Source organism: Lissotriton helveticus, chromosome 8 (assembly GCF_964261635.1).
Source record: "Lissotriton helveticus chromosome 8, aLisHel1.1, whole genome shotgun sequence".
In the NCBI taxonomy this organism is placed as follows: domain Eukaryota; kingdom Metazoa; phylum Chordata; class Amphibia; order Caudata; family Salamandridae; genus Lissotriton; species Lissotriton helveticus.
Genome location: NC_136069.1, coordinates 938,687,349 through 938,710,268, shown reverse-complemented (window position 1 = coordinate 938,710,268; position 22,920 = coordinate 938,687,349). Strand labels below are relative to the sequence as shown.

At 44.7% G+C, this 22,920-nt stretch overlaps 1 long non-coding RNA gene across 1 annotated transcript in view; it reads right to left on the bottom strand.

Moving 5' to 3' along the window:
- Nucleotides 1-1,359: 1,359 nt before the first annotated feature.
- LOC144773019 (uncharacterized) overlaps nucleotides 1,360-22,920 on the bottom strand; it is a 33,880-nt gene continuing 12,319 nt past the window's right edge. Inside the window, exon 2 of the long non-coding RNA XR_013599903.1 lies at nucleotides 1,360-3,436. This is a non-coding gene — a long non-coding RNA (uncharacterized LOC144773019). The remainder of the gene's footprint in view (nucleotides 3,437-22,920) is intronic.

Below are 22,920 nucleotides of genomic sequence, written 5' to 3'. Positions count from 1 at the left end.
TTGTTATGAAATCTGCTGAAGCTCTCATGAGTCTTGAAACTTTAAAAAGAAAAACAGTTATCCATTAGGGTTTGGCATGGCAGTTTTCATGCTCATCCATCAGCTGAGAACAAAACAAATCAGGACGTGGTCCAAAAAATTAAAAATAGACATGTTTCACATTTTAATTCTCACCTGAAGCTGTTGATAGAGATTAAAAAAAAAAAAACAGAACAGAATTACACCAAACTTGGCATGAAAGTAGAATTTTGCTCACTAAATACCTTTCCTTAGTATGGTGAATATGCCTTCAGTAGTTTTTGAGAGATTAGCATTAGAAAAGTGGTTCTGTAGGCCTCAAATTGAGTCAGCCTGTCAATAAAGCTTTGGAGGATAGACTTATCTGGACTGTTAGTTCATGGCTGCTGTATGACCGTGGGTTCGCAAAATATTTGAAAGATTAAAATTAATTAAAAATCTAACCGGACAAGAAGCTTTTTCCTCCATTGTCAAATTTGGACCTGCAATCCGAAACCTTCGCTGACCCAAAGCTGTCTGATCACAATTTGAGCAAAAATATTGTAGCTATCATTGCAGGGACTCCGACCTGGTCTCCTGTAACAAAATTAAGGCGTATAAAGGGCAGAGGCAGCAACCTCTGACCAGTTGGCTATGGTAGAGGGCTTCAAAGTGGAACCTCTGCCTTATTTATCTATTAAAAAATTAAAATGTTGCCACCAGGTTTGCAGACCACAAGACTGGGTTTGCCGTTGTCCTCAGAACAGCCCCTGTAGTCCACGAACCAACAGAAAGAGCTCCCCGACCCTTGCTGAATGTTTGGTATGCATGTATGGTGTGCATAGCTGTTATACAAGTTATGGATTGTAGTCCTAACTAAAACCTACACATTTTAGGGGGTTCTAGTTTTCACCTATCTGTCTGTATGGGGCTCATTATGATGGCGGGCGGCCACCTGCCTTCATAACGGTGATATGACCGCCCGCCAGACGTGCGGCGGTCTCACCATTGCAATAAGGATGCACCTGCCATACTGGCGGGTGCATCCTGGCCTTTTACCATTGCCCTGCACCACGTGGCAGGCACCACACGGTGCCTGCTACTTGATGCAGGGAACTGCCAGTGGAGGGGGGGTACATGGTCCCCCCCCCAGTGCACACCCCCACAGATGGGACCCGCAACGGACCCCCAAAGCCAATCCCCGCCTGTTTTGAATGTGGCTTCTCACCAATAAGCCACACCCAATCACTGCACTCCCGCCTGGGAGGCAAATATATCATTACACCTTTGAATAATATACACTTTTAAGCATGTCTTACCACCCCTGGCACAGCAAGAATGCAACACAAAACAAACAGCACCTTTTGAAAAGGAGTTTTATTTAACAAAATGTAAAGACTATCACTTTTAGAATAAGGCTTAGGGTTTATTACATAATACTCTCTAAATAAATGCTGTCTCAGATACCAAATGCATTAGATTCAAATATATGTAGCAAACTTATAATCTAAAGGCATGAATCAATAACTGAGAAAACTATAATACTGATTAATAAACAAGCAATAACTGATATAAGATAAGATACACTGGACGTCCTGCAAGAGATCAGAAAGATATATATACAGAGTAGAGGATCACTCTGGATGTGCACCTCCCACACCACAAAGAAAACACCTCAAACTATCACAGCCACTGGCTCACATCACAATGGCAATAATCACAAAACTCAATACACCACCTGATGCATACACTGCCCACTTCTGGCCGGGGGAAGTCTTCACACAGCCGGGGATCAGAGCTCAGCAATCAGGGTTCAATCCGAGATAGACACGTCTGCCCTCACTCGGAATCCAAACTCCCAAACTTCCACTTCCACCAGACCAGTGGAGGCTCCCCCTTTTAATACAAGTGAAAACGTTGGTCAAAGCTTCAAGCAAGCCTCGCCTCCTTTTCCCATCAGGTTCCATACCACTCCGTGCCAAGGACACAGCATCGGGTGATCAGGCCTTTGCTATGACTTCGAGAAGGAGCCTGTACATTCCTCTGATAAGAACCGGTTTCTACTAGCACAAAGAGTGCAGAAAACAAGTGAAAGCAAAACATGCCCTCTTCAGCTCTGCAGCTTCGTGCAGGACAGAAAGGCACAAAGCAAGATGGAATTGAAAAGCAAGATGACATGAGAGCATGTCAAAGGCAATAGTCAGCACTGCCATAAAGCAAGCTAAAGTCAGAAAACAGAATGGTCAACGCCAATAGTAAGAACTCATAATTCTCACCAAGCACAATACAATACACATTCCTAGCACAACTGCACACCTTCAGATACACATCCCACACGCTCTGCTCTTGGCAAGACTGTTCCACTCCGTAACAGCTCCCACTGAAGGACAGCAAGATTACAGAACAGAAGAGAAGCAGGCAAATGCAAGACCATCCTACATTAAGGAACACACTAAAGTCAATTAAAATGGTGGTGGTGAGGGTCATCATAGGGTGCCAAAATCACAAGAGTGGCTCATTTATTACATTCCACCCCATGACCCTCAACCATCACCATTCACATATATCAAAAAATGAATCACATAACTAAAGACATAACTATTAATGAAAAACTGCATTTCTCAACTAAAAAACACAACTATGATTGAAAAACTCAGTAAAACCACAAAAGCATATGTCAAAGCAAGTCTCAACTGAAAGACACAATTATGTCATTTCTCAATTGAAAGCAAACCATCTAAAACAACATGTCATAATTAAAAGAAGACTGCATTTCCCAAATACATGTAAAAGCAATAACTCCGGTGCTAAACTGAAAAGCACAAAAATACATATCTGGATACCTGTTGAATGGATACACAAAATAAATGAATCAAGCTTATGAACTTCTTCTGCTTAGGCAGCCAAACTAAAATGAATTGCCCGCTGAAAAATTCAGTTAATTCTCTAGCTCAGAAAATATCTGCTCAAATTGCAGCACATCTCAGTTGTTCATCTTTTTCCATGTTCCGAAAAACAGTTCATCTGTGTGAAAGACACACAGCCCTCATGTATTATATTTTCATCTCATGTCAATGTCAATAAAACAGTTTCCATCGCATCACATTCTGCTGCTCACTATACACCTGAAAACCAACAGTTGTCTGTGTGAAAGGCACACAGCCTTCTCACTTGTCGCGTCTTCTCTATCTCCAACACATCAGTTCAGTTCGCTTGGCATAGAAGGATCACATCCGGTCCTTTCAGCAAAGGGGGACCCCATCCGGTCCGGTCAGCCACAGGACTTCAGCTTCCCTCAGCTACAGGACATCACCTTCCACCGTCCGGCTTGGCAGCTCCACCAGGCTTGGGGGAGAGGGGGGAGGTTGGGGGAGGGATAGGGCCCACTCATACAGGAATGGGGCGCCACACGCACACCAAGGCACCGCAATAGGATGATCTGAAAAAAGAAAAAAGCATCACTCTTCTTGCAAAAAAAAATTTTTTCATCACTGTCGGCATAACGCTCCTCTAGCTCTGGGGAATTGTCTGAGAATTCTACCCACGCTTTAATCTTTGAATCCTTGGTATGAGAATGAAACTCTCTTTGTCTCTGCACAGAAAGAAGGGCTGGGACAGTATCCTTCCTGACTATTTCTCCACTCACTGCTGGATACGTGCTCCCTTTATCTATTGGCAGAAACCCAGGAAACTTCATCTGCTCCGGTAATTTTCCTTTCCTCAACCGGCATTTCAATTTCTATGGGACTTGTCTGGCTTGTGCATTCTGGCACATAAAAATCACAATTCTGATTAAATCTAGGGGAAATCCCTTCATTTTCTGCCCACCTGCATGTATGATCTTTATCTCCTAGGTGCTCGTATTTAGGTATGCACACCAAATCTGAATCATGTCTCCAAGACTTTAGCCTTGTCATCTGTAAGGAAATCAAAGGTTCAGTCACGCTCCATCAGCACACTCTGGGGAATCTTATATTCTCAATCTCTACCCCTGGACTTTTTATGAGGACCTGAGAAATCACATTGTATTTCATTGTAATACTTTCTGTCCAGTATCTGTCAATGCACAATAACACAAAAGTATCTGTAACTTTTAAAAACATATTGCAGCATCAGTTGATCAGGCCTTTGCTATGTCTTCCAGAAGGAGCCTGTACATTCCTCCGATAAGAACCGGTTTCTACTAGCACAAAGAGTGCAGAAAATAAGTGAAAGAAAAGCATGCCCTCTTCGGCTCTGCAACTTTTTTGCAGGACAGAAGGGCCCAAAGCAAGATGGAATTGAAAAGCAAGATGACATGAGAGCATGTCAAAGGCAATAGTCAGCACTGCCATAAAGCAAGGTAAAGTCAGAAAACAGAATGGTCAAAGCCAATAGTAAGAACTCATAATTCTCACCAATGCACAATACACATTCCTGCACAACTGCACACCTTCAAATACACATCCCACATGCTACGGTCCTGGCAAGACTGTTCCACTCCGTAACAGCTCCCACTGAAAGACAGCAAGATTACAGAACCGAAGAGAAGCAGGCAAATGCAGGACCATCCTACATTAAGGAACACACTAAAGTCAATTAAAATGGTGGTGGTGAGGGTCATCATAGGGTGCCAAAATCACAAAAGTGGCTCATTTATTACACCGCCAGCCTTTCCATGGCGGCATCACCGCAATGGAAAGGCCTCTACAACACCCACATCCTAATATGGCGGATGGTGGCTGCTAGGCACCGCTACTTTATTAGTAGCCCAGCTCCACCCGGCAGGCAATTGTAACGATTGCCACCGGCGGAAAAGTGGCGGACGGACTTTGCGTCCGCCACAATACCCACCACCATCCTAATATGGTGGTGGGTAATTCTCATTACGATGGCAGAACGATCGCCGGCCCGGCGGTGACGATCGTTCCGCCATCGTAATGAGCTCCCTTTGTCATTGTAACATATGCACAAAGATAGATATGGTGATTTAAACCCTGATTTTGAGTTGTGCAGAATTTAGGTGAAAATTACAGCACCTGCTGTGTCTTATTTTCCAGACAATGTCATTTTCTGAGTACCCCACCTCAGAATGAGGCATACTTCTCCTTGGGAGACGCTGACGCTCGCTGCTCGGTGAGAGTGCTTTAGTTTGAGCGTGTTTGTCACACACTCTACAGAGATTGTGTATATGTTGTGCCGAGGATCAGAGTTGTGCTCTTGCTATGTTTTGTTGCTACTGTTATGCATGAATTTAAAGTGACAAGGATTGAGAAATAGCTGCACTTGACTGAGTCAAATGTATATATGGATGATAGAAGAGTGTGAGTGCAATGTGGCCTATTTTTGGAATGTTTTGGTATGAGATGAAAGGTTCTATCCTTCAGAGCTGCAAAGACAGTGATTCCAGCGGTTAAAGGGCATGGAAGTTTAACCAATAACCCCCAAAGTAGCTTCCCAAGATGTAAAATGCCAGATACACTTCACAGTTCACCCACACCTACTGCACTGTAGAAGAATGGAGGGCTAGGCCATTAATTTAAATCATTGATAGAACCTCATGACAGAATGCAATGTTTTTAATTCAAGATTCCATTTAAGGACATTTTTAACCTCTCTCTTTCATACTGTTTTGGCACCGGGAACATACTAAAATCTAGCCACAGAGTATTGTGGCCCCCCTTTTGAAAAAAGGTTCTAGATTGAATCCAACTAATTACAGACAAATTGTTCTCCTTGACGCCACTAGTAAGATCTTTGCAGCATGTGTATTGGACCATTTAAAAGACCGGGCATTCTTGAAGAAGACAACATTGCTATCCTTCGGACTGTCCTTGATAAGTAATTAGTCCTAAAATCACAGTCTATTGTGCATGTATTGACTTTTCAACCACTTTTGACAGTGTAGATAGACCAAGGCTATGGAAAGAGCTAGAGAGTCTAGGGATGCCCTACGAGATCCTGACAATAATTAAATCTCTGCACTCAGCAACATGGTTTAGAGTCAAAATGGGGGGAGAAAAGCGCCTAACTAGTCCAATCCCCACGATGAATGGTCTGAAACAAAGTTGCCTCCTAGCTCCTTTGTTATTTTCCATCTATATAAGTGACCTACTGGGGTACTTCTCCCAAATTAATAATTTTCCTCCTAAGTTAGCGCAAAGTGAAATCCACGCCTAATGTACGCAGACGATATGTTATATTGTACAGCACCCCTATTTCCCTATAAAGAGATTTAGTTGAATTAAATAGATACTCAGAAGAGAATGTTCTGGTCCCTACTATCTCCAAAACAAAAATGTTACCCTTTAGAGGAAGAAGGAAATGTTCGCCTTGTACCTGGTCGCTATGAGGTTATCCGATAGAGATAGTGAAAGTATATGTTTATTTTGCCGAATCTTTTCGTATAACCTTCAAAATGCTTCCCATTTTCAGCACCTTGGGTGAAAGGCAGACTCCTATGTCGGGACATTACAGAGATTCAATTGCTCAACTGGGAATAGGCATTTTAAATCCATGCTGGAGGTTTACAGCATGAACATTCCACCCATCTCATTTTATGCCTTGAATATACATAGATTAAAACCCGGCGACCAATAAAAGTGAAAGAAGGGACTATCCTTCGAAAACAGCTGAAAGTTTCCCAATCGGTCCCTGTAGAAGCCTTACGCCTCGAGCTTTCTCTAACGAGTATTTACGCTCGAGCGATTTCTAATATTATAGGGTGGGCCTTTAATCTTTTACATGCGACCCCTGGCTCTTTAAGACATATATTAAAACTCGAGACTTTGGGAGAAGATTCGGCACTGCACACTTTTAATAGGAATCTCAAAATAGCCCTTGAGGTATCTCAATGCACTGTTGCACTTTTGCAGGCTTGGACTCCAGCACATCTGAAGATTTTTTTCAAACGCATGACGTCAAGAATAAGCTTTGAACTAGATAGGGAGCAGTGCAAACAATTAAATAACTTTTTAAAGAAGTTTGCAGAAAACTCAGTATATAAAACTCCTGAGCATTATCTACAGTTTCAGCTAGAACATAGAGTAAGGTGCTGTATTTTTCTTTTGCGATTAGGAATTCTTCCTTTAAAAGTTTACTCTTCCAGATGGAAGCCCCCTGAACATTACTCAAGTATCTGTGATTTGTGCAACCGAGGAGTACAAGATCTTTTCCACGTTCTTTTTGTTTGTCCTAATCAGACTTTAGTGGAGGCACAACAATGTTTTATAAACGCTTGATGTTTTAAATACAACTTCATTCTAACTCAAGATTTAATTATGCTGTGCAAGTCTCCTCCTTTTTTTTTTAAATCTGTTTTTATTATTTTATAAATCCACACATGGTCTTCATACAGCAGTAAATAACATTACCCCACACATCATATCATCAATGGCTATGTCCCAGATGAGCTCTTTCTCCTTCCAAGATTAATACAATATAAGGTAAATCTTGATACTCGTCCCATCATATTTCAAACTACCCTAACAGGGGCACAATATCTACATTGTTTCGTCTACCTTCTAATGATGTGAGTCTATAAAGGAACAATAGAACCACCCAATCAAACTCCCCGCCCCCCTCCCTCTGCCTTCGGTGCGCCCAGTCTTCCAATCTCAGACTCCAGTATACATAGCAAATACTCCATATCACATATCAGTATATCTTGGGGCCCATACCCGCCCTTCACCCTGCATTACCCGTTCTCCCATTCACCCATCATTGGACCAAGCCCCCACCCTCCTTCCCTACTCCAGGTTCAAACAAGGTAAACCCTCCGGAGTCTTCCTAAACTCTGGCTGCCTCCAACGCCTTCTCATTATTAGTACGCTTAGCCTGTTGCAATCTAACTGTACTCTCACTTGTGGCCCATTTAAGTAACTCCGATTTCCACCTCCCTATCGCAGGCCCCCGTCGCAACTTCCATTGGGCCGTAATCTCTCTCTTAGCGAGCAGTAATCCATGGTTCAGAAACTTGCTCGTGATTTTTGTCTTAGGGTGTGCGGGAACCAATGTAATATACAGGTACCCATGTCAGCGTCTATTCGGCGCTCTGTAATACCGCATAGCAGTTTGACTACCTCCTCCTGACAGAGGGTCTATTTTTTATCATGGGGTAACCCAGGCCCGTTCTGCCCACACCTGAAGTATGAGCTCCTACGTAGGCCCTGCCAGCCTAATTTTTAGGCCTTTTGTTAAATTGACCAAACTTCTGCACCCATCTTTACTGAACAGCAGGCTCTGAGCTTGTCTGATCAAGAATCACAGCCAGCCTCTCTCAGTGAGGCCTCCTGCTCCAGCCTAAGGAGTCCCCACGCTACCCGTGCGCGAAGTTCACGAATGGTAATGTTCAACATCCCCCCTGTTCTTTCGACATACAATAGACACATCCTGGGTCTGTGCATGAGATTAGGGAACTTGCCCACTCCAGCTACGTCAAGCTGGAGTGCTGAATGTTGCGAAATAGGGCGTACAGATTCGTATATACATATAAATAAAATCCCTTTACAATGACACATTTTTCTGATGTCCGATGCAAATTTACGACAGGCGCCTAGTCTAAGATATGGACTTTCACCTAGCTTACGTGCCATAGTTACAGGAAAGGGCGGCACAACGTATGGAGAAAAAAGTGAGAACCAGGCCATAAGTGACACAGGTAGGAGAAGTGGCATGGGGTGGCGTGAGATAACTTTACTGTAGGCGCTTTTTGTAGCCTTAGAGCATGGGTACTCACAAACTTTCTCTCAGGGGCCAAATTTACAGTGTGGTTTGTGGCCGAGGGCCGCACCGGTGGGGGCGGGGTCAGTGAGAGAGGGGGCAGGGCTAGAGCAAAAAAAAACTTTGACCATGACGTTGAACACAGGCCCCTGCAGCAGACGTCTTCGTCCACTGACCCACCAGTTCCAGCATACACGCATATCTCTCTCTCTCTCTCTCTCTCTCCCTCTCTCTCTTCCTCTTCCTCCCTCCCTATCTTTCTCTCCCTCCCCCCGCTCTCCCTCTCTCTGTCTCCCTCCCTCTGTCTCCCTCTCTCTCCCTCTCTCTGTCTCCCTCCCTCTCTGTCTCCCTCCCTCCATGTCTCCCTCCCTCCCTCCCTCCCTCTAAGTCTCCCTCCCTCTCTCGGTCTCCCTCCCTCTCTCTGTCTCCTTCCCTCCCTCTCTCTCCCTTCTTCCCTGTCTCCCTCCCTCACTGTCTCCCTCCCTCCCTGTCTCCCTCCCTGTCTCCCTCCCTGTCTCCCTCCCTCCCTCCCTGCCTCCCTCCCTCTCTCTTCTTCTCTCTGTCTCCCTCCCTCTCTCTGTCTCCCTCCCTCTGTCTCCCTCCCTCCCTGTCTCCCTCCCTCCCTCCCTCCCTCTCTCTGTCTCTGTCTCCCTTCCTCTGTCTCCCTCCCTCTCTGTCTCCCTCCCTCTCCCTCTCCCTCCCACTCTGTCTCCCTCCCACTCTGTCTCCCTCCCTCTGTCTCCCTCCCTCTCTGTCTCCCTCCCTCCCCGTCTCCCTCCCTCCATACCTCCCTCTCTGTCTCCCTCCCTCTCTGTCTCCCTCCTTCCCTCTGTCTCCCTCCTTCCCTCTCTGTCTCCCTCCTTCCCTTTCTGTCTCCCTCCATGTCTCCCTCCCTCCATGTCTCCCTGTCTCCCTCCCTCCCCCCTCTCTGTCTCCCTCCCTCTATGTCTCCCTCCCTCTATGTCTCCCTCCCTCTCTCTGTCTCCCTCCCTCTATCTGTCTCCCTCCCTCTCTCTCCCTTCTTCCCTGTCTCCTTCCCTCCCTCTCTCTCCCTTCTTCCCGGTCTCCATCCCTCCCGGTCTCCCTCCCTCCCTGTCTCCCTCCCTCCCTGCCTCCCTGCCTCCCTCCCTCTCCCTCTGTCTCCCTCCCTCTGTCTCCCCCCTCTCTGTCTCGCTCCCTCTTTCTCTCCCTCCCTCTCCCTCTCCTTCCCTCTCCCTCCCTCCCTCTCTGTCTCCATCCCTCTCTCTGTCTCCCTCCCTCTCTCTCCCTTCTTCCCTGTCTCCTTCCCTCCCTCTCTCTCCCTTCTTCCCGGTCTCCATCCCTCCCGGTCTCCCTCCCTCCCTGTCTCCCTCCCTCCCTGCCTCCCTGCCTCCCTCCCTCTCCCTCTGTCTCCCTCCCTCTGTCTCCCCCCTCTCTGTCTCGCTCCCTCTTTCTCTCCCTCCCTCTCCCTCTCCTTCCCTCTCCCTCCCTCTCTCTCCCCCCCTCCCTCACTGTCTCCCTCCCTGTCTCCCTCCCTCTCTCCCTCCCCCTGTCTCCCTCCCCCCATACCTCCCTCCCTCCCTCCCTCCCTCCCTGTCTCCCTCCCTCCCCCTCCGTTTTTGTCTCCCTCCGTTTTTGTCTCCCTCCCTCTCTCTGTCTCCCTCCCTCTCTCTCTTTCTCTTCCTCCCTCCCTTGGTCTCCCTCCCTCCCTCTTCCTTTGTCTCCCTCCTTCACACCCTCTGTCTCCCTCCTTCACACCCTCTGTCTCCCTCCTTCACACCCTCGGTCTCGCTCCTTCTCACCCTCTGTCTCCCTCCTTCTCACCCTCTGTCTCAATCCCTCCCTCTGTCTCCCTCCCTCTGTCTTCATCCCTGTCTCCATCCCTCCCTCTTCCTCCCTCTGTCTCCCTCCCCTTCTCTCTGTCTCCCTCCCTCTGCATCCCTCCCTCTCTCTCTCTCTGTCTCCCTCTATCCCTCTGTCTCCCCCCTCCTGCTCTCTGTCTTCCTCCCTCTCTGTCTCCCTCCCTCCCTCCTTCTCCTTCCCTCCATCCCTCCCTCTCCCTCCCTCTCTCTCTGTCTCCCTCTCTCTGTCTCCCTCTCTCTCGCTATCTCCCTCCCTCTCTCTTTCTGTCTCCCTCCATCTCTTTTTCTGTCTCCCTCCATCTCTTTCTGTCTCCCTCCCTCTCTCCCTCGCTCCCTCCCCCTGTCTCCCTACCTCTCTCTCCATCCCTACTTCTCCCTCCCTCCCTCCCCCTTCTCTCCCTCTCCTGACTCGCCCTCTCCCTCCCTCACCCTCCCCTGACTCTCCCTCGCTCACACCCCTGACTCTCTCCCTCCCTTGACTCTCTCCCTCCCTCTCCCTCCTTTGCCCTCCCCTCACTCTCCATCCCTCCCTTGCCCTGCCCTGGCTCTCCCTCTCTCTCCCTCCCTCGCCTTGGCTCTCCCTCCCTCGCCCTGGCTCTCCCTCCCTCGCCTTGGCTCTCCCTCACTCTCCCTCCATCCTCGCTCTCCCTCCCTCGCCCTCTCCTGACTCTCCCTCCCTGTCTCTCCCTCCCTCGCCCTCCCCTGATTCTCCCTCTCTCCCCCTCCATCGCCCTCCCCTGACTCTCCCTCTCTGTCCCTCCATCGCCCTCCCCTGACTATCCCTCTCTCTCCCTCCCCTGACTATCCCTCTCTCTCCCTCCCCTGTCTCTCCCTCTCTCTCCCTCCCCTGACTTTCCCTCCCAGGAGCCCGCCAAGCCCCAGCAATGCCTTTTTGGGGGCAAAGGGCAGCAAGGCTGGTAAAATTAAAAATATGCATTTTAGCAACTCTGCAAGTCGCGCTCTGACAGCAATGTAAAGGCTGGTCAGCAGCACACGCACACTCCGGCGCCCCACTTTCCCTGTGCCTGTGTCCAGCACCGTGATAAGAAAAAGAGTGTTCAGAGTTGTAGTTGGCAGTTTGGTTCCTGTTGTGAAGCACGTTATTTAAGTAATTCTTTCAAGTGCAGATTTACTTGGCACGACGTTTAACATTTTCTGGTTAAAGACGACATACACTGAAGTTCTTAACAAAAGTACCGTAATAGAAAGGAAATTGTGGCAGACTGGAAGACGCCTCATTGGACGTGCTGCCGTAAACTGCTTTTGGGAACAAGCACGAGTGTCTGTCAAGGTTTTCCACCAGAGAGCCTGGAAAAAAAGCTAAAACACGCCGTTAGCTTACCAGTGCCACGAAATGATTATGACATGTCATTAAAAAACAATAACTCTGTGCACCAGACTCGCACTGTTTTCTTGACTGGAGCTCCTCCTACCACATCGTAGTGCTAAGCAGGGTGTACATGCCTGAGCGGACACGAGTATACCTGGGTGCAGGCAGCTCTGAAACTAGCTGGTGAAAAGAATGACGGCGATGTGCGTAACCTTTGTGTGGTGCCTGCTGGCTCACTGATGGGGCCCCTGGAGCGCAGGGCCACCCCGCAATGCGGGGGAGGGGGGCCTGTGTTACGCCCCTGCCACCCCCTTGTCAGCCCGGGATGAGACTGCTTGCCTGGCGCGCGCACAGCGGTGCCGGAGCATTTCACAGGTCATTAAAGACCATTAACTTTTTAATGAGGCTTTGTTCTGTTTCACCTCTTTTGAGGCCCCTGCAGCTCCACTCTATGGCTGGAATCTCTCGGCCCCCAGAGAGCAGAGCCTCTCCGAGTCCAGACTGCTGCAACCGTGGTGTTTACTGACACTCGAGATTTTTTTTTTTTCAAACTGGTACATGTCTGTAAGGTCCGGGGGCCGTACTATGAGTACCCCTGCCTTAGAGAGTATAAAAGGGGAACCCACACAGTTCTCGTCGAACTACCCCACCCGTCTGTTAGTAGGTGGCAGGCAGATGTGGGTGGTTCCCAAGAGCTCTTGTTTTTTGTTTTAAGATACAATTTAACTTGCCAATATATTCGCTGTGTATGCTATTTTGTCTCCAAATTGGTGTTTTCTTATTGAGGATTTAATGCCTATATTTCACTTGCAAGGCTGATTTCTTTTAGGTTCAAACATGAGTATTCTCAGCATTTTAGATCAAATGTGTTTTGCATTCTGAGAACATTTTCCTAGGTTTAAATCATGTTACTTATGTTGCATTTATAGATGTGTCCTTGAGGTTTCTAATCTGCACATGTTTTATTACATTGCATTAGCTGATGTGTCTCTTTCTTTAATGTCTTCAATGCTTCCATTTAAAAGTGCCTTCTGATCTGAGTCTGAGTCTGATCTCTGGGAATGCGAGGTCATTATATTTTATATTTTGTATTTTAAATGCCTTATTCTTGAAGTTGCACCTTCTAAATGAATCTCTTGAACCTTTTGGCTTGGTTTCCATGACTCACACATCTGTTTCCTTCATTTTAGAATGAGCGTTCCCGTGCACCCCGCCTCAAATTAAGGTGTCCCTTTTGCCCCAATTTCACTCCCTCGATCATTCAGTGAAGATCCCAAGTACCCCCGGGCCCCCTAAAAAACGCTCCCTCCAACATGTGGTACCCCGAGTGATAAGCAGTACTGGCTGATGACAGGAGACCCCACTGGGACCCCAGACGCAGACTACCCTCCATGTCTCTTTTCTGGCTGGACCACAGAGAACAGCGCCCGGGTAAGCCATTGCTGCCTGATGTGCTGTGTCTCTTGGGAACAGTCTTAGGGGATTGGCCGGGGGACATCCGTGTTTGTTGTTTCAGTTTTCCTGTGTAGTTAGTCTCACTTATAAAGAACATTCCCAAGCTGAGGAAACATGTGCGAAGTGGAACTCTAAGCCAAAGAGTGACGCTAGGAAGTTGTTTGAATTATGTGTTTATCTTTTTAGAAATAGACATATGTTATTACTGTGCTTCTCGTAGAGTCAGAGGGAAGATTGCATCAGCATCTTTCAGTGTTCAATTTTGGGTAGGTAATAAAATATATTTAAGGTATATCTCTGTCTACTTATAAGGTTTGATAGGGAAGGGCTATCTCTCAGTCAGTAGTCCTGAGAAAGAAGTAGGAATACCGTATCTGTCTGGCCAACACGTTAACGATTTCCTCTTGTGTTTAAGAGTTTACGCCTGTGCAGAAAGCCAAGGAGTTTTGCATGATGCAAATCTCAGCTGTTTGCGGGCTCAGGAGCAGTTCCGAGTCCCAGATAAAATGTGCCACTCTACTTCTTGTGACTGGCACATGAGGATTTATGATAAACAGTTATCAGACTCCCTTGGCTTTTGCGAGGGACTGTCAGTATATCTTTTTATTTCCAAAGACAGTCAACATAAGTATTGTGTGATTATGGTTTGTGAACAAAAGGCTTTCTAAAGTGGTTTTCTGTTCTCTTCCTGTGTTAAAGTGAAACTTAAAGAAGTTAATTTTTTTTAATGTTATTTTAAGACATCCTTCTGTGCGCATTTAGGCCAGCAGAGGAGAATGCGCAAATAGTTCTGCGGGCTTATATATAGATACGCGTGTACATAATATGCTTCAAATTTTGTATAATTGAAGTGCGAATATTTCATGGTCAAATATCTTTTTATTGTGGCCTTTCAGTATGCATTGTGGTGGTCTTTTTAAGCGTCTGAGCCTGGCGCACCGACCTTTCATGTATTTAGTGAGAACAATAATAACTAGAATTATAACTGTATAGGAAAGCTGTTGCCTTTTTGTGAATATTAAGGGCCATATGTATCAAGGCAAAAGGGGTTCGCAAACGCCGAAATTCGCAGAATTCCGGTGTTTGCGAACCCATTTTCGCTAAATGGTATGTATGAAACATTTTTGGTGCAAAATAAGGAATCGCTAAATTTGCCATTCCTTATTTTGAGATTGCATTTAAGGAATTGCAAATTCCTTAAATGCAATGTATCAAGGAAAAAAACATTCCAAAATGCCATTAAGGAATCGCAAATTACCACCAACTTCTAGTTGGTGGTAAGTTGCGAATTCTTTTAAAAAAGCATTTTTTTTAAAAATCAAAAGGTGCCATGTGACGCTCATACATGCCCTTAGGGCATGTATGTGCGCCATATGCGCACACATGTCATTTTCAGGGATGCAGCAGGGTGTTCTTGAGACACCCCTGCACCCTTGAAAATATTCACAATTTGCGATTAGCAAATTGCGAATCGCAAATTTCCCCTTCATTCCTATGGGCCTCCTGGCCCATAGAAATGAATGGGAAATTATTCCTTAATTGCGATTAGCAATTTGCTAATCGCAATTAAGGAATTTTAAGGAATCGCTAAAAAGAAGCGATTTCTTACATACATACCATTTTGCGATTTCTAAATAGCGATTCCTTAAAAATCGCTATTTAGGAATCGCAAAACGGAATGTTGATACATATGGCCCATAGTATCATATAGTTACCCCTTGCCCCCGCCTAGCCCCTGTTTGACCCATGTGGCGCAGCACCACATTTAATTAGTACAAGTCACTTTCAGATAACTGACCACGTAATGCACAACTAACACTGATTTGTTGAATTAGTTCTTCACATTTATATTTTGAAGTATGCACTTGGCGACAGGAGGTTGCTTCTGGCGTCTCCCACTTTGTGCCACAAATACGTGTTTATGGGACTTCATCCAGCAGCTCACATTTGTTCTGAATTTAATTAACTATTTGGTGTAAATTGTATTGTTTGAACGTTTATTTCTGCAAGGAATGGGAGGCATCTGATCGCATTGAGATTCACAGTGTCTTTTTTCAACTGCGTGCTTTCAAAAGGGGAACGTTTTTCCTTCATCACATTGTCTTGTGGGTTCCCCTCTCGGGCCTGGCAGCAGCCAACGCCTTTCAACCTCTTTCTCTTCATGGTAAAAAAGTGTCCTTTGTTCTCCGCCTCTTTTAACTACATGCGGAGTATTTTAATAGAGATAATGTCATTCCCTCCGACTCCCAGACTATATATTGAATTTTAAAAAAGGGTTCTTCTTTCATATAAATCAGAAAGCTACATTTCTCTATCGTTTACACATCTATTTTGTCAAAATTTTGCAGAAGCACCCCCTCAAATTAAACTGCCTTGGTGCAGTGCCCCAGGACCATGACATTTCACCCTTTCATTGCCTTTAAATGTACTTTGACATTGTAAATTCTTGCATTTTAATTTTCTCATTCAAGGGTTTGTCTTCAAGGCACTTGAGCGTCAACAACATCTATTCCTGTGTTGCTATTTCTGGCTGATTACAATTGTAGTTTTGAATAGTATTTCTGGAGCTAACTAATTGACGAATATATTCTCTCTTTGTTTCACATCCACGTTCATTATTTTTAGATAAGCAGTGTTTGTGTTGCCCGTGACCACAACAGAAGGGAAATACTTACCATTCATCTCTTATCTGGCTTATGGGCCTTTCTCATCTCTTTCTCTCACAGTGGTACAACAGGTTTTCAGTACTGTTTAAATGAGATCTTATATATAGACGTACTTCTCTCTTGTGCACTCCAGTGATAAGTGATCAGCAGGAACATCTGGGTACATGCCAAGCACACCCACTTTAACTGAGCCAGGTTCAATTAGAGGCCACACATCTGGTGCGCGGTGCATCCAGTGAATACTGTGTCTAGCTTCCAAGTAGCTGCCTTCACAACTCTTAATTACGCCTTTTTTTGATCATGGTTTTAAAAGGACACTGTATACCCCGAAAGAAGTACATTCAGTTCCTTGACAGTCACACCTCACACTTCTGGCATGCTTGGACTATTAGTAATGACATTCTCCCACTTGAATATTCAGTCAAGTGGCAGAAAGAGGGGGAAGAAGGCTTTTGCATGCATTTCTCGCCACAACACACAGCCACCTTTTTACGTTTTCTGGTTGCTATTACACCCTAGACTTGGCCCAGCGTCAAATGATAAACCAGCCACATAAAGGAAAATAAATGACAAAATAAGGTGAGGTCAAGGACTGCCATCCCTTACCGCCCAGCACACAATGATAGAAGATGTAATACCAGGTAAAATAGAGCTATTCCCTTTGATATTTTTGGATCATAGGCTTAACATGGTACATACAATTTTCTGTGGCCTACAATGTTAAAAGACTGAAAATGCCATCAATATAAGTAATATCGTTTCCTGGCATAAAAGAAGATACTTTCAGTTTCAAATGCATATGAATAGCTCTCTATTTGGATTATAATTCACACTGTAGATTACACCAAATATTGCAGTACTGAGCAACTAAGTACAGAATAATTTACTCCTGCCTCCCAATTTCAGAAGCAGCCGAGGCAGGCACAAGCAAGAGATAAAACGATGGTATGGAATGCACACTAGTTACATCCCATTTAGTTTTGGATAAATATATGTTCAATACATCATTGTAGGGCCTTAAGAGCAAAATACTAGAATATACGGCGTTTACACAACGTGCATGACACATAATTAACGTGGGTTGGGTTTGTGGGAGACTTTGATTGACTTGATAGTCACAGGTTCATATGCTACTAGGTCTATTGAGCATTTCATCCTTCTGAGGTGGATGAAATGAGTACCATTGAGTTGGGGAACAATGAAGATCTGCTGTTTAGCATCAAAATACCATTATGAGTGAACGCGCACTTTACAAGAAAGCCATGTTACTTTAAAATAAGCTATATATATTTTGCATATTACAATTAGAGACAACACATGTTTTTAGATATTAAGTGGTGCTGAAAAGTTAATAGATGTTTTCTTGGGCTGCCGTCAGAAGTAGCATTCCTGGCCGACCGCAGATTCTGGGCATAGAGCTAGACAGAAAACAGACTTCCTGTGGTTGGCAGCGAACAATGAGATTGAGAAGAAAGAAAATATGTATGTGTAAAAATACGTTGGTCTGTGGAAGTGAACAAGAGAAATTAGTTGCCTACGATCACACAGTTTGGTAACGGGGGAAGCTGAGATTGAATACAGTGTTTCAGGTTTCACGGTGTGCAGTTTAGTGAAGGAATATGTATGTGTTTATGTGCAGATGGGTGAGAGGAGGTAAGGAATACGTTTTCTGATATGCACAGCTGTGTGCAGCCTTTAAAATATGAGACAACCAGGAATAGACAGGTAGACCCCACACCAATATTACATAGGCACACAGGCCCCAGTGCTAGGAAAATACAAAAGAATACATAATACATGCAGATATAAAGTAGATTTCAATGTTAAAGGACGTATGCATGGAGTAAGCAATGCTCAGTATTACAATATTGTCAGAATAAAAATGTGTGGATTTAAAGAGGCCTTTTAAAAGTACAGTTGCAGATGATTGCAAATATTTTGCAGTTCAACCACTGCGAGTTTTTTATCTCCCTTAAAAGTTTCTATCTCCTGGAACCTATTAGAGTACAATGTTTGGGTTCTTCTTTCGCTTTCTTAGTTATTAAATGATTAAAGGTTTTGCAACATTATTGCTATTAGGGTCCTCCCTGCGTCTCCAAGAAGTGTATTGGATTTCCTGTCTTCGGGATGTTTGCTTACATAGGCTCAGTGCCATTGTTTTCATCACCTTGTGTCTGGTTAGAAATAAAATACCAATAGGAAAGATTTATTGTGCCACAGGCTCAGGCCTATTACATTTTCACACACGTTTGGATGACAGCTAGACAACGTGTCCATCATGACATTAAAGCAGTAACAACTTTCAGCAATACAGAACTGCTTAGAAGTAAATAAGCGCCACAATTGAGGGAAAATAAATAAATAAATAATCTAAAGAAAGCAAAAATAGTTTATTGCCCATGGATTACTCTGTTTTCACTCACAAATATTACAATGTTCTGACAACAACTTAACGCCTCATATGCTTCTCCCTAAACAATTAATATATGTATAGATCACATCAACTAGACCACACAGTGGCATTGACATTTTGAAAGAAGACACGTAATTGTATAAGCTAACACGCGCTGTGAAGTTTCTTTCTACTCAGGTGTTCAGGCAGAAGGAGAAGGGCCCAGTCATTCCTGAGTCCAAAGAGGAAGAGGACAGGTGATCAGCCGCAACAGGAACACTGCCATCTTCACAAGCAGATGTATATATATATATATATATATATATATATATATAGCACTAGGTGTCTTGCGTTCTTGAAGGGTTTTGACTATTTTAATGGCGTAAGGAGAAGTGCTGTTTTAAATGTGTATCTAAAAGAAATAATGAGTATGTATGTTAATTGTTTTTTATTCCTAGGTTCTTCAGAGTTGAGGAGAATATTGTTGTAACAATATAGAGTGTAAGGTAGAATGTGCTAAAATGCATTATGCAGTGCATTCACCAGGGACTACAAAGGATAGGAGTAATAGGAACTTGCAATAACTCAGATTGTCGGTTGAGCAAATCTACACCTGCATATTTGCTCATGCTTAACTACAGTTCACAAATATTTTTTAGGAGTACTATTTCCTGGCCTACTTCTGTGGCCTTATGAATTCACAAACGTTGTATATCTGCACATAATACAAGGACATGGGTGCACTTTTGTGCATTGACAAAGCCAAAAGGCTGACCAACAATTTCATTGGCTTTATCAATGCTTGTTTATTTTTATGATGCAAAGAAATAGTACCTACCTACTTTATTCCAGTAGTTTGGCTAAATGCTCCCTCCTTACCTCAGCTGGCCACCAAATGCAGCGTGCACCATTTTATTGTTCTACTATTTCAAGGCTTGTTGCTACCAAAGTTTCAATTGTAGAATGTGCTGCACACATCTCCTCCAAGGACTATGTATGAATTGGTAAAGAGCTTATTGATGTAGATGTACAAAAAGGAATAGCATTAACTGATTATGAGTACACAATGGTTCAAACTGCTTTTACTCCACTTAATATAATGATATAAAGGTGAAGGATGATGATATGCTATGCACAATGACCCTAAGTATATTATTGAAAGGGGTGGAAGAAAAGGAAGAAGGGAACAGGGGAGGATGGAGGCAAACAGAAGAGGGAATACAGATAGGCCCAAATAGAAAGATATGCTTACCAAAGAAGATGCTTGCTCCCATAGTCTGACTTCCACTGTCCCAGGCCACTTCATTTCCCCACATTAAATGGACTTCATCAACATAACCCCCTACTCGAACTACCAGTACGTGTTGGTTATTGTGTGCATATTCAGCAAGTGGACTAAGGCATACCAACAAACGAATAGCAATGAACAAACTATTGCCGAATGCCTCCTGAAAGAGTTCATACTGCGCTTTTAAGTACCTTTGATTTTGCGTTCTGACATTGGACCAGCGTTCATCTCACATGTGATTGAGGGGTTGTACAAGGGGCAAGGAGTCACACAGAAACGACATGTGTTCCACGGAAACTACCAAGTGGGAATGGTATCCCAAGCTGATCCTGAAGGTTTGCACGTGCTACAACTACACGGCAGTGAAAGGAAGAGTGTGTAGGCAGGCCCCAAGGATACATCACCTAAAGAACGTCTGGAAACATCAACGCCCCAAACCCCTCAGTCTACAAGTTGTGACAACGAGACATCTTTACCTCTTCATCACTTTGTTTTCTTCATATTGAATGTGCCTAAGTAATAGAAGTGCTTGCAAACCTCTCAAATTACTAGAAGACAGGCACCAACGGTTACTTTTTCTGTTTACAGGTATCATCTCTGAGGCTCTACATTATTACTCAGCAGACTTTTTTTTAAAGAGTACAAGTACAGCAAAAAATAAGACATTTGTCCAACTAGTCACACAAGCCACACGTAACAACGATTGGAACAATGCCTCAAGACTTGCTCAAGACTTTCAGAACAATTAATGAAAATGATCATTATAATGACTATGTTCCATATAGTGAATTCTGATCACAGTGTTAAACCTGAGATATTGCTTCAATGAAAAAGAGATATTGTACCAAATTGAATAAATATCCATTTATAAAGATGGGACAGGGGAACAGTTGACAGGCAGGATGTTGTGTTTGCACTAACCGGCCTCCCACACAGAAAGCTGATTGAGTTACAATATCATACCTGTCTGTCCTAATGTATGATATGCTCTTCAGTCAGCACATAGAGTCCGTAGCGGTTGCACCTCCCGAGGAAAGCATAATTTGCAAAGGGAGAGCAAAGATAGAACAGGGACTGTGCATAACGTAGCACTTATAGCAGTTGTAGAGGTAACAACAATAGGGCTATGCTAAAGGCAGCCTGCTGTCATTACGTAATACCTCAAAGACCTGAAAGGTATGCTGTAACGATTTTGTTCAATAAATGAACAAGAGGAGGGAATGACAGAGGGTATATTTTTTATCATGGGGTACCCCAGGCCAGTTCTGTCCACACCTGAAGTATGAGCCCCTACGTAGGCCCTGCCAGCCTAATTTATAGGCCTTTTGTTAAGTTGACCAAACTTCTGCACCCATCTTTACTGAACAGCAGGCTCTGAGCTTGTCTGATCAAGAATCACAGCCAGCCTCTCTCAGCGAGGCCTCCTGCTCCAGCCTAAGGAGCCCCCACGCTACCCGTGCGCGAAGTTCACGAATGTTAAAGTTCAACATCCCCCCTGTTCTTTCGACATACAATAGACACATCCTGGGTCTGTGCATGAGATTAGGGAACTTGCCCACTCCAGATACGTCAAGCTGGAGTGATGAATGTTGCGAAATAGGGCGTACAGATTCGTATATACATATAAATAAAATCCCTTTACAATGACACATTTTTCTGCTCTCCGATGTAAATTTACGACAGGCGCCTAGTCTAAGATATGAACTTTCACCTAGCTTACGTGCCACAGTTACAGGAAAGCGGTACAAAAGGGGGGTGGGGATGGACGGAGCATCTGAACCAATCAAACACTCACACCCAGTCAAAAGATCTGGGTTTGATCCATCACCGTTCTTTAGCCCACTCTGCCACCCCAGTTCAGACATGACTATATGCAAATCAGTCTGACCCTGTGCCTCATGGGAACAGTCCAGCCCGAACTGCCAAGCCATGTCTTCCCTGGACCGGAAACAAGCTTCCGAGGCCAAAGCGGTGCAAAAGGGGGTGGTGATGGACAGAGCATCTGAACCAATCAAACACTCACACCCAGTCAAAAGATCTGGGTTTCGATCCATCACCGTTCTTTAGCCCACTGAAGACGGCTGGAATGCCAGAAACCGGTCCTCGGAAGCTTGTTTCCGGTCCAGGGAAGGCATGGCTTGGCATTTCTGGCTGGACTGTTCTCATGAGGTACAGGGTCAGACTGATTTGCATATAGCCATGTCTGAACTGGGGTGGTAGAGTGGGCTAAAGAACGGTGATGGATCAAACCCAGATCTTTTGACTGGGTGTGAGTGTTTGATTGGTTCAGATGCTCCGTCCATCACCACCCCCTTTTGTACTGCTTTGGCCGCCATAAGTGTGGCAGGGTATGCTCAGACGTGAGTCCCTTGCTCACTTTGCCACTGGATTCAAGCACGCCGGGCTGCAGACGGCTGGAATGCCAGAAACCGGTCCTCGGAAACTTGTTTCCGGTCCAGGGAAGGCATGGCTTGGCAGTTCGGGCTGGACTGTTCCCATGAGGTACAGGGTCAGACTGATTTGCATATAGCCATATCTGAACTGGGGTGGCAGAGTGGGCTAAAGAACGGTGATCTTTTGACTGGGTGTGAGTGTTTGATTGGTTCAGATGCTCCGTCCATCACCACTCCCTTTTGTACAGTTACAGGAAAGGGCGGCACAATGTATGGAGAAAAAAGTGCGAACCAGGCCATAAGTGACGTAGGTAGAAGTAGCATGGGGTGGCGTGAGATGACATTACTGTAGGCGCTTCTCGTAGCCTCGGAGAGTATAAAAGGGGAGCCAACACAGTTCTCGTCGGACTACCCCACCCGTCTGTTAGTAGATGGCAGGCAGGTGTTGGTGGTTCCCAAGAGCTCTTGTTTTTTGTTTTAAGATACAATTTAACTTGCCAATATATTCGCTGTGTATGCTATTTTGTCTCCAAATTGGTGTTTTCTTATTGAGGATTTAATGCCTATATTTCACTTGCAAGGCTGATTTCTTTTAGGTTCAAATGTGAGTATTCTCAGCATTTTAGATCAAATGTGTTTTGCATTCTGATAACATTTTCCTAGGTTTAAATCATGTTACTTATGTTGCATTTATAGATGTGTCCTTGAGGTTTTTAATCTGGGCGTGTTATATAACATTGCATTAGCTGAAGCGTCTCTTTCTTTAATGGCTTCAATGCTTCCATTTAAAAGTGCCTTCTGATCTGAGTCTGATCTCTGGGAATGCGAGGTCATTATATTTTATATTTTGTATTTTAA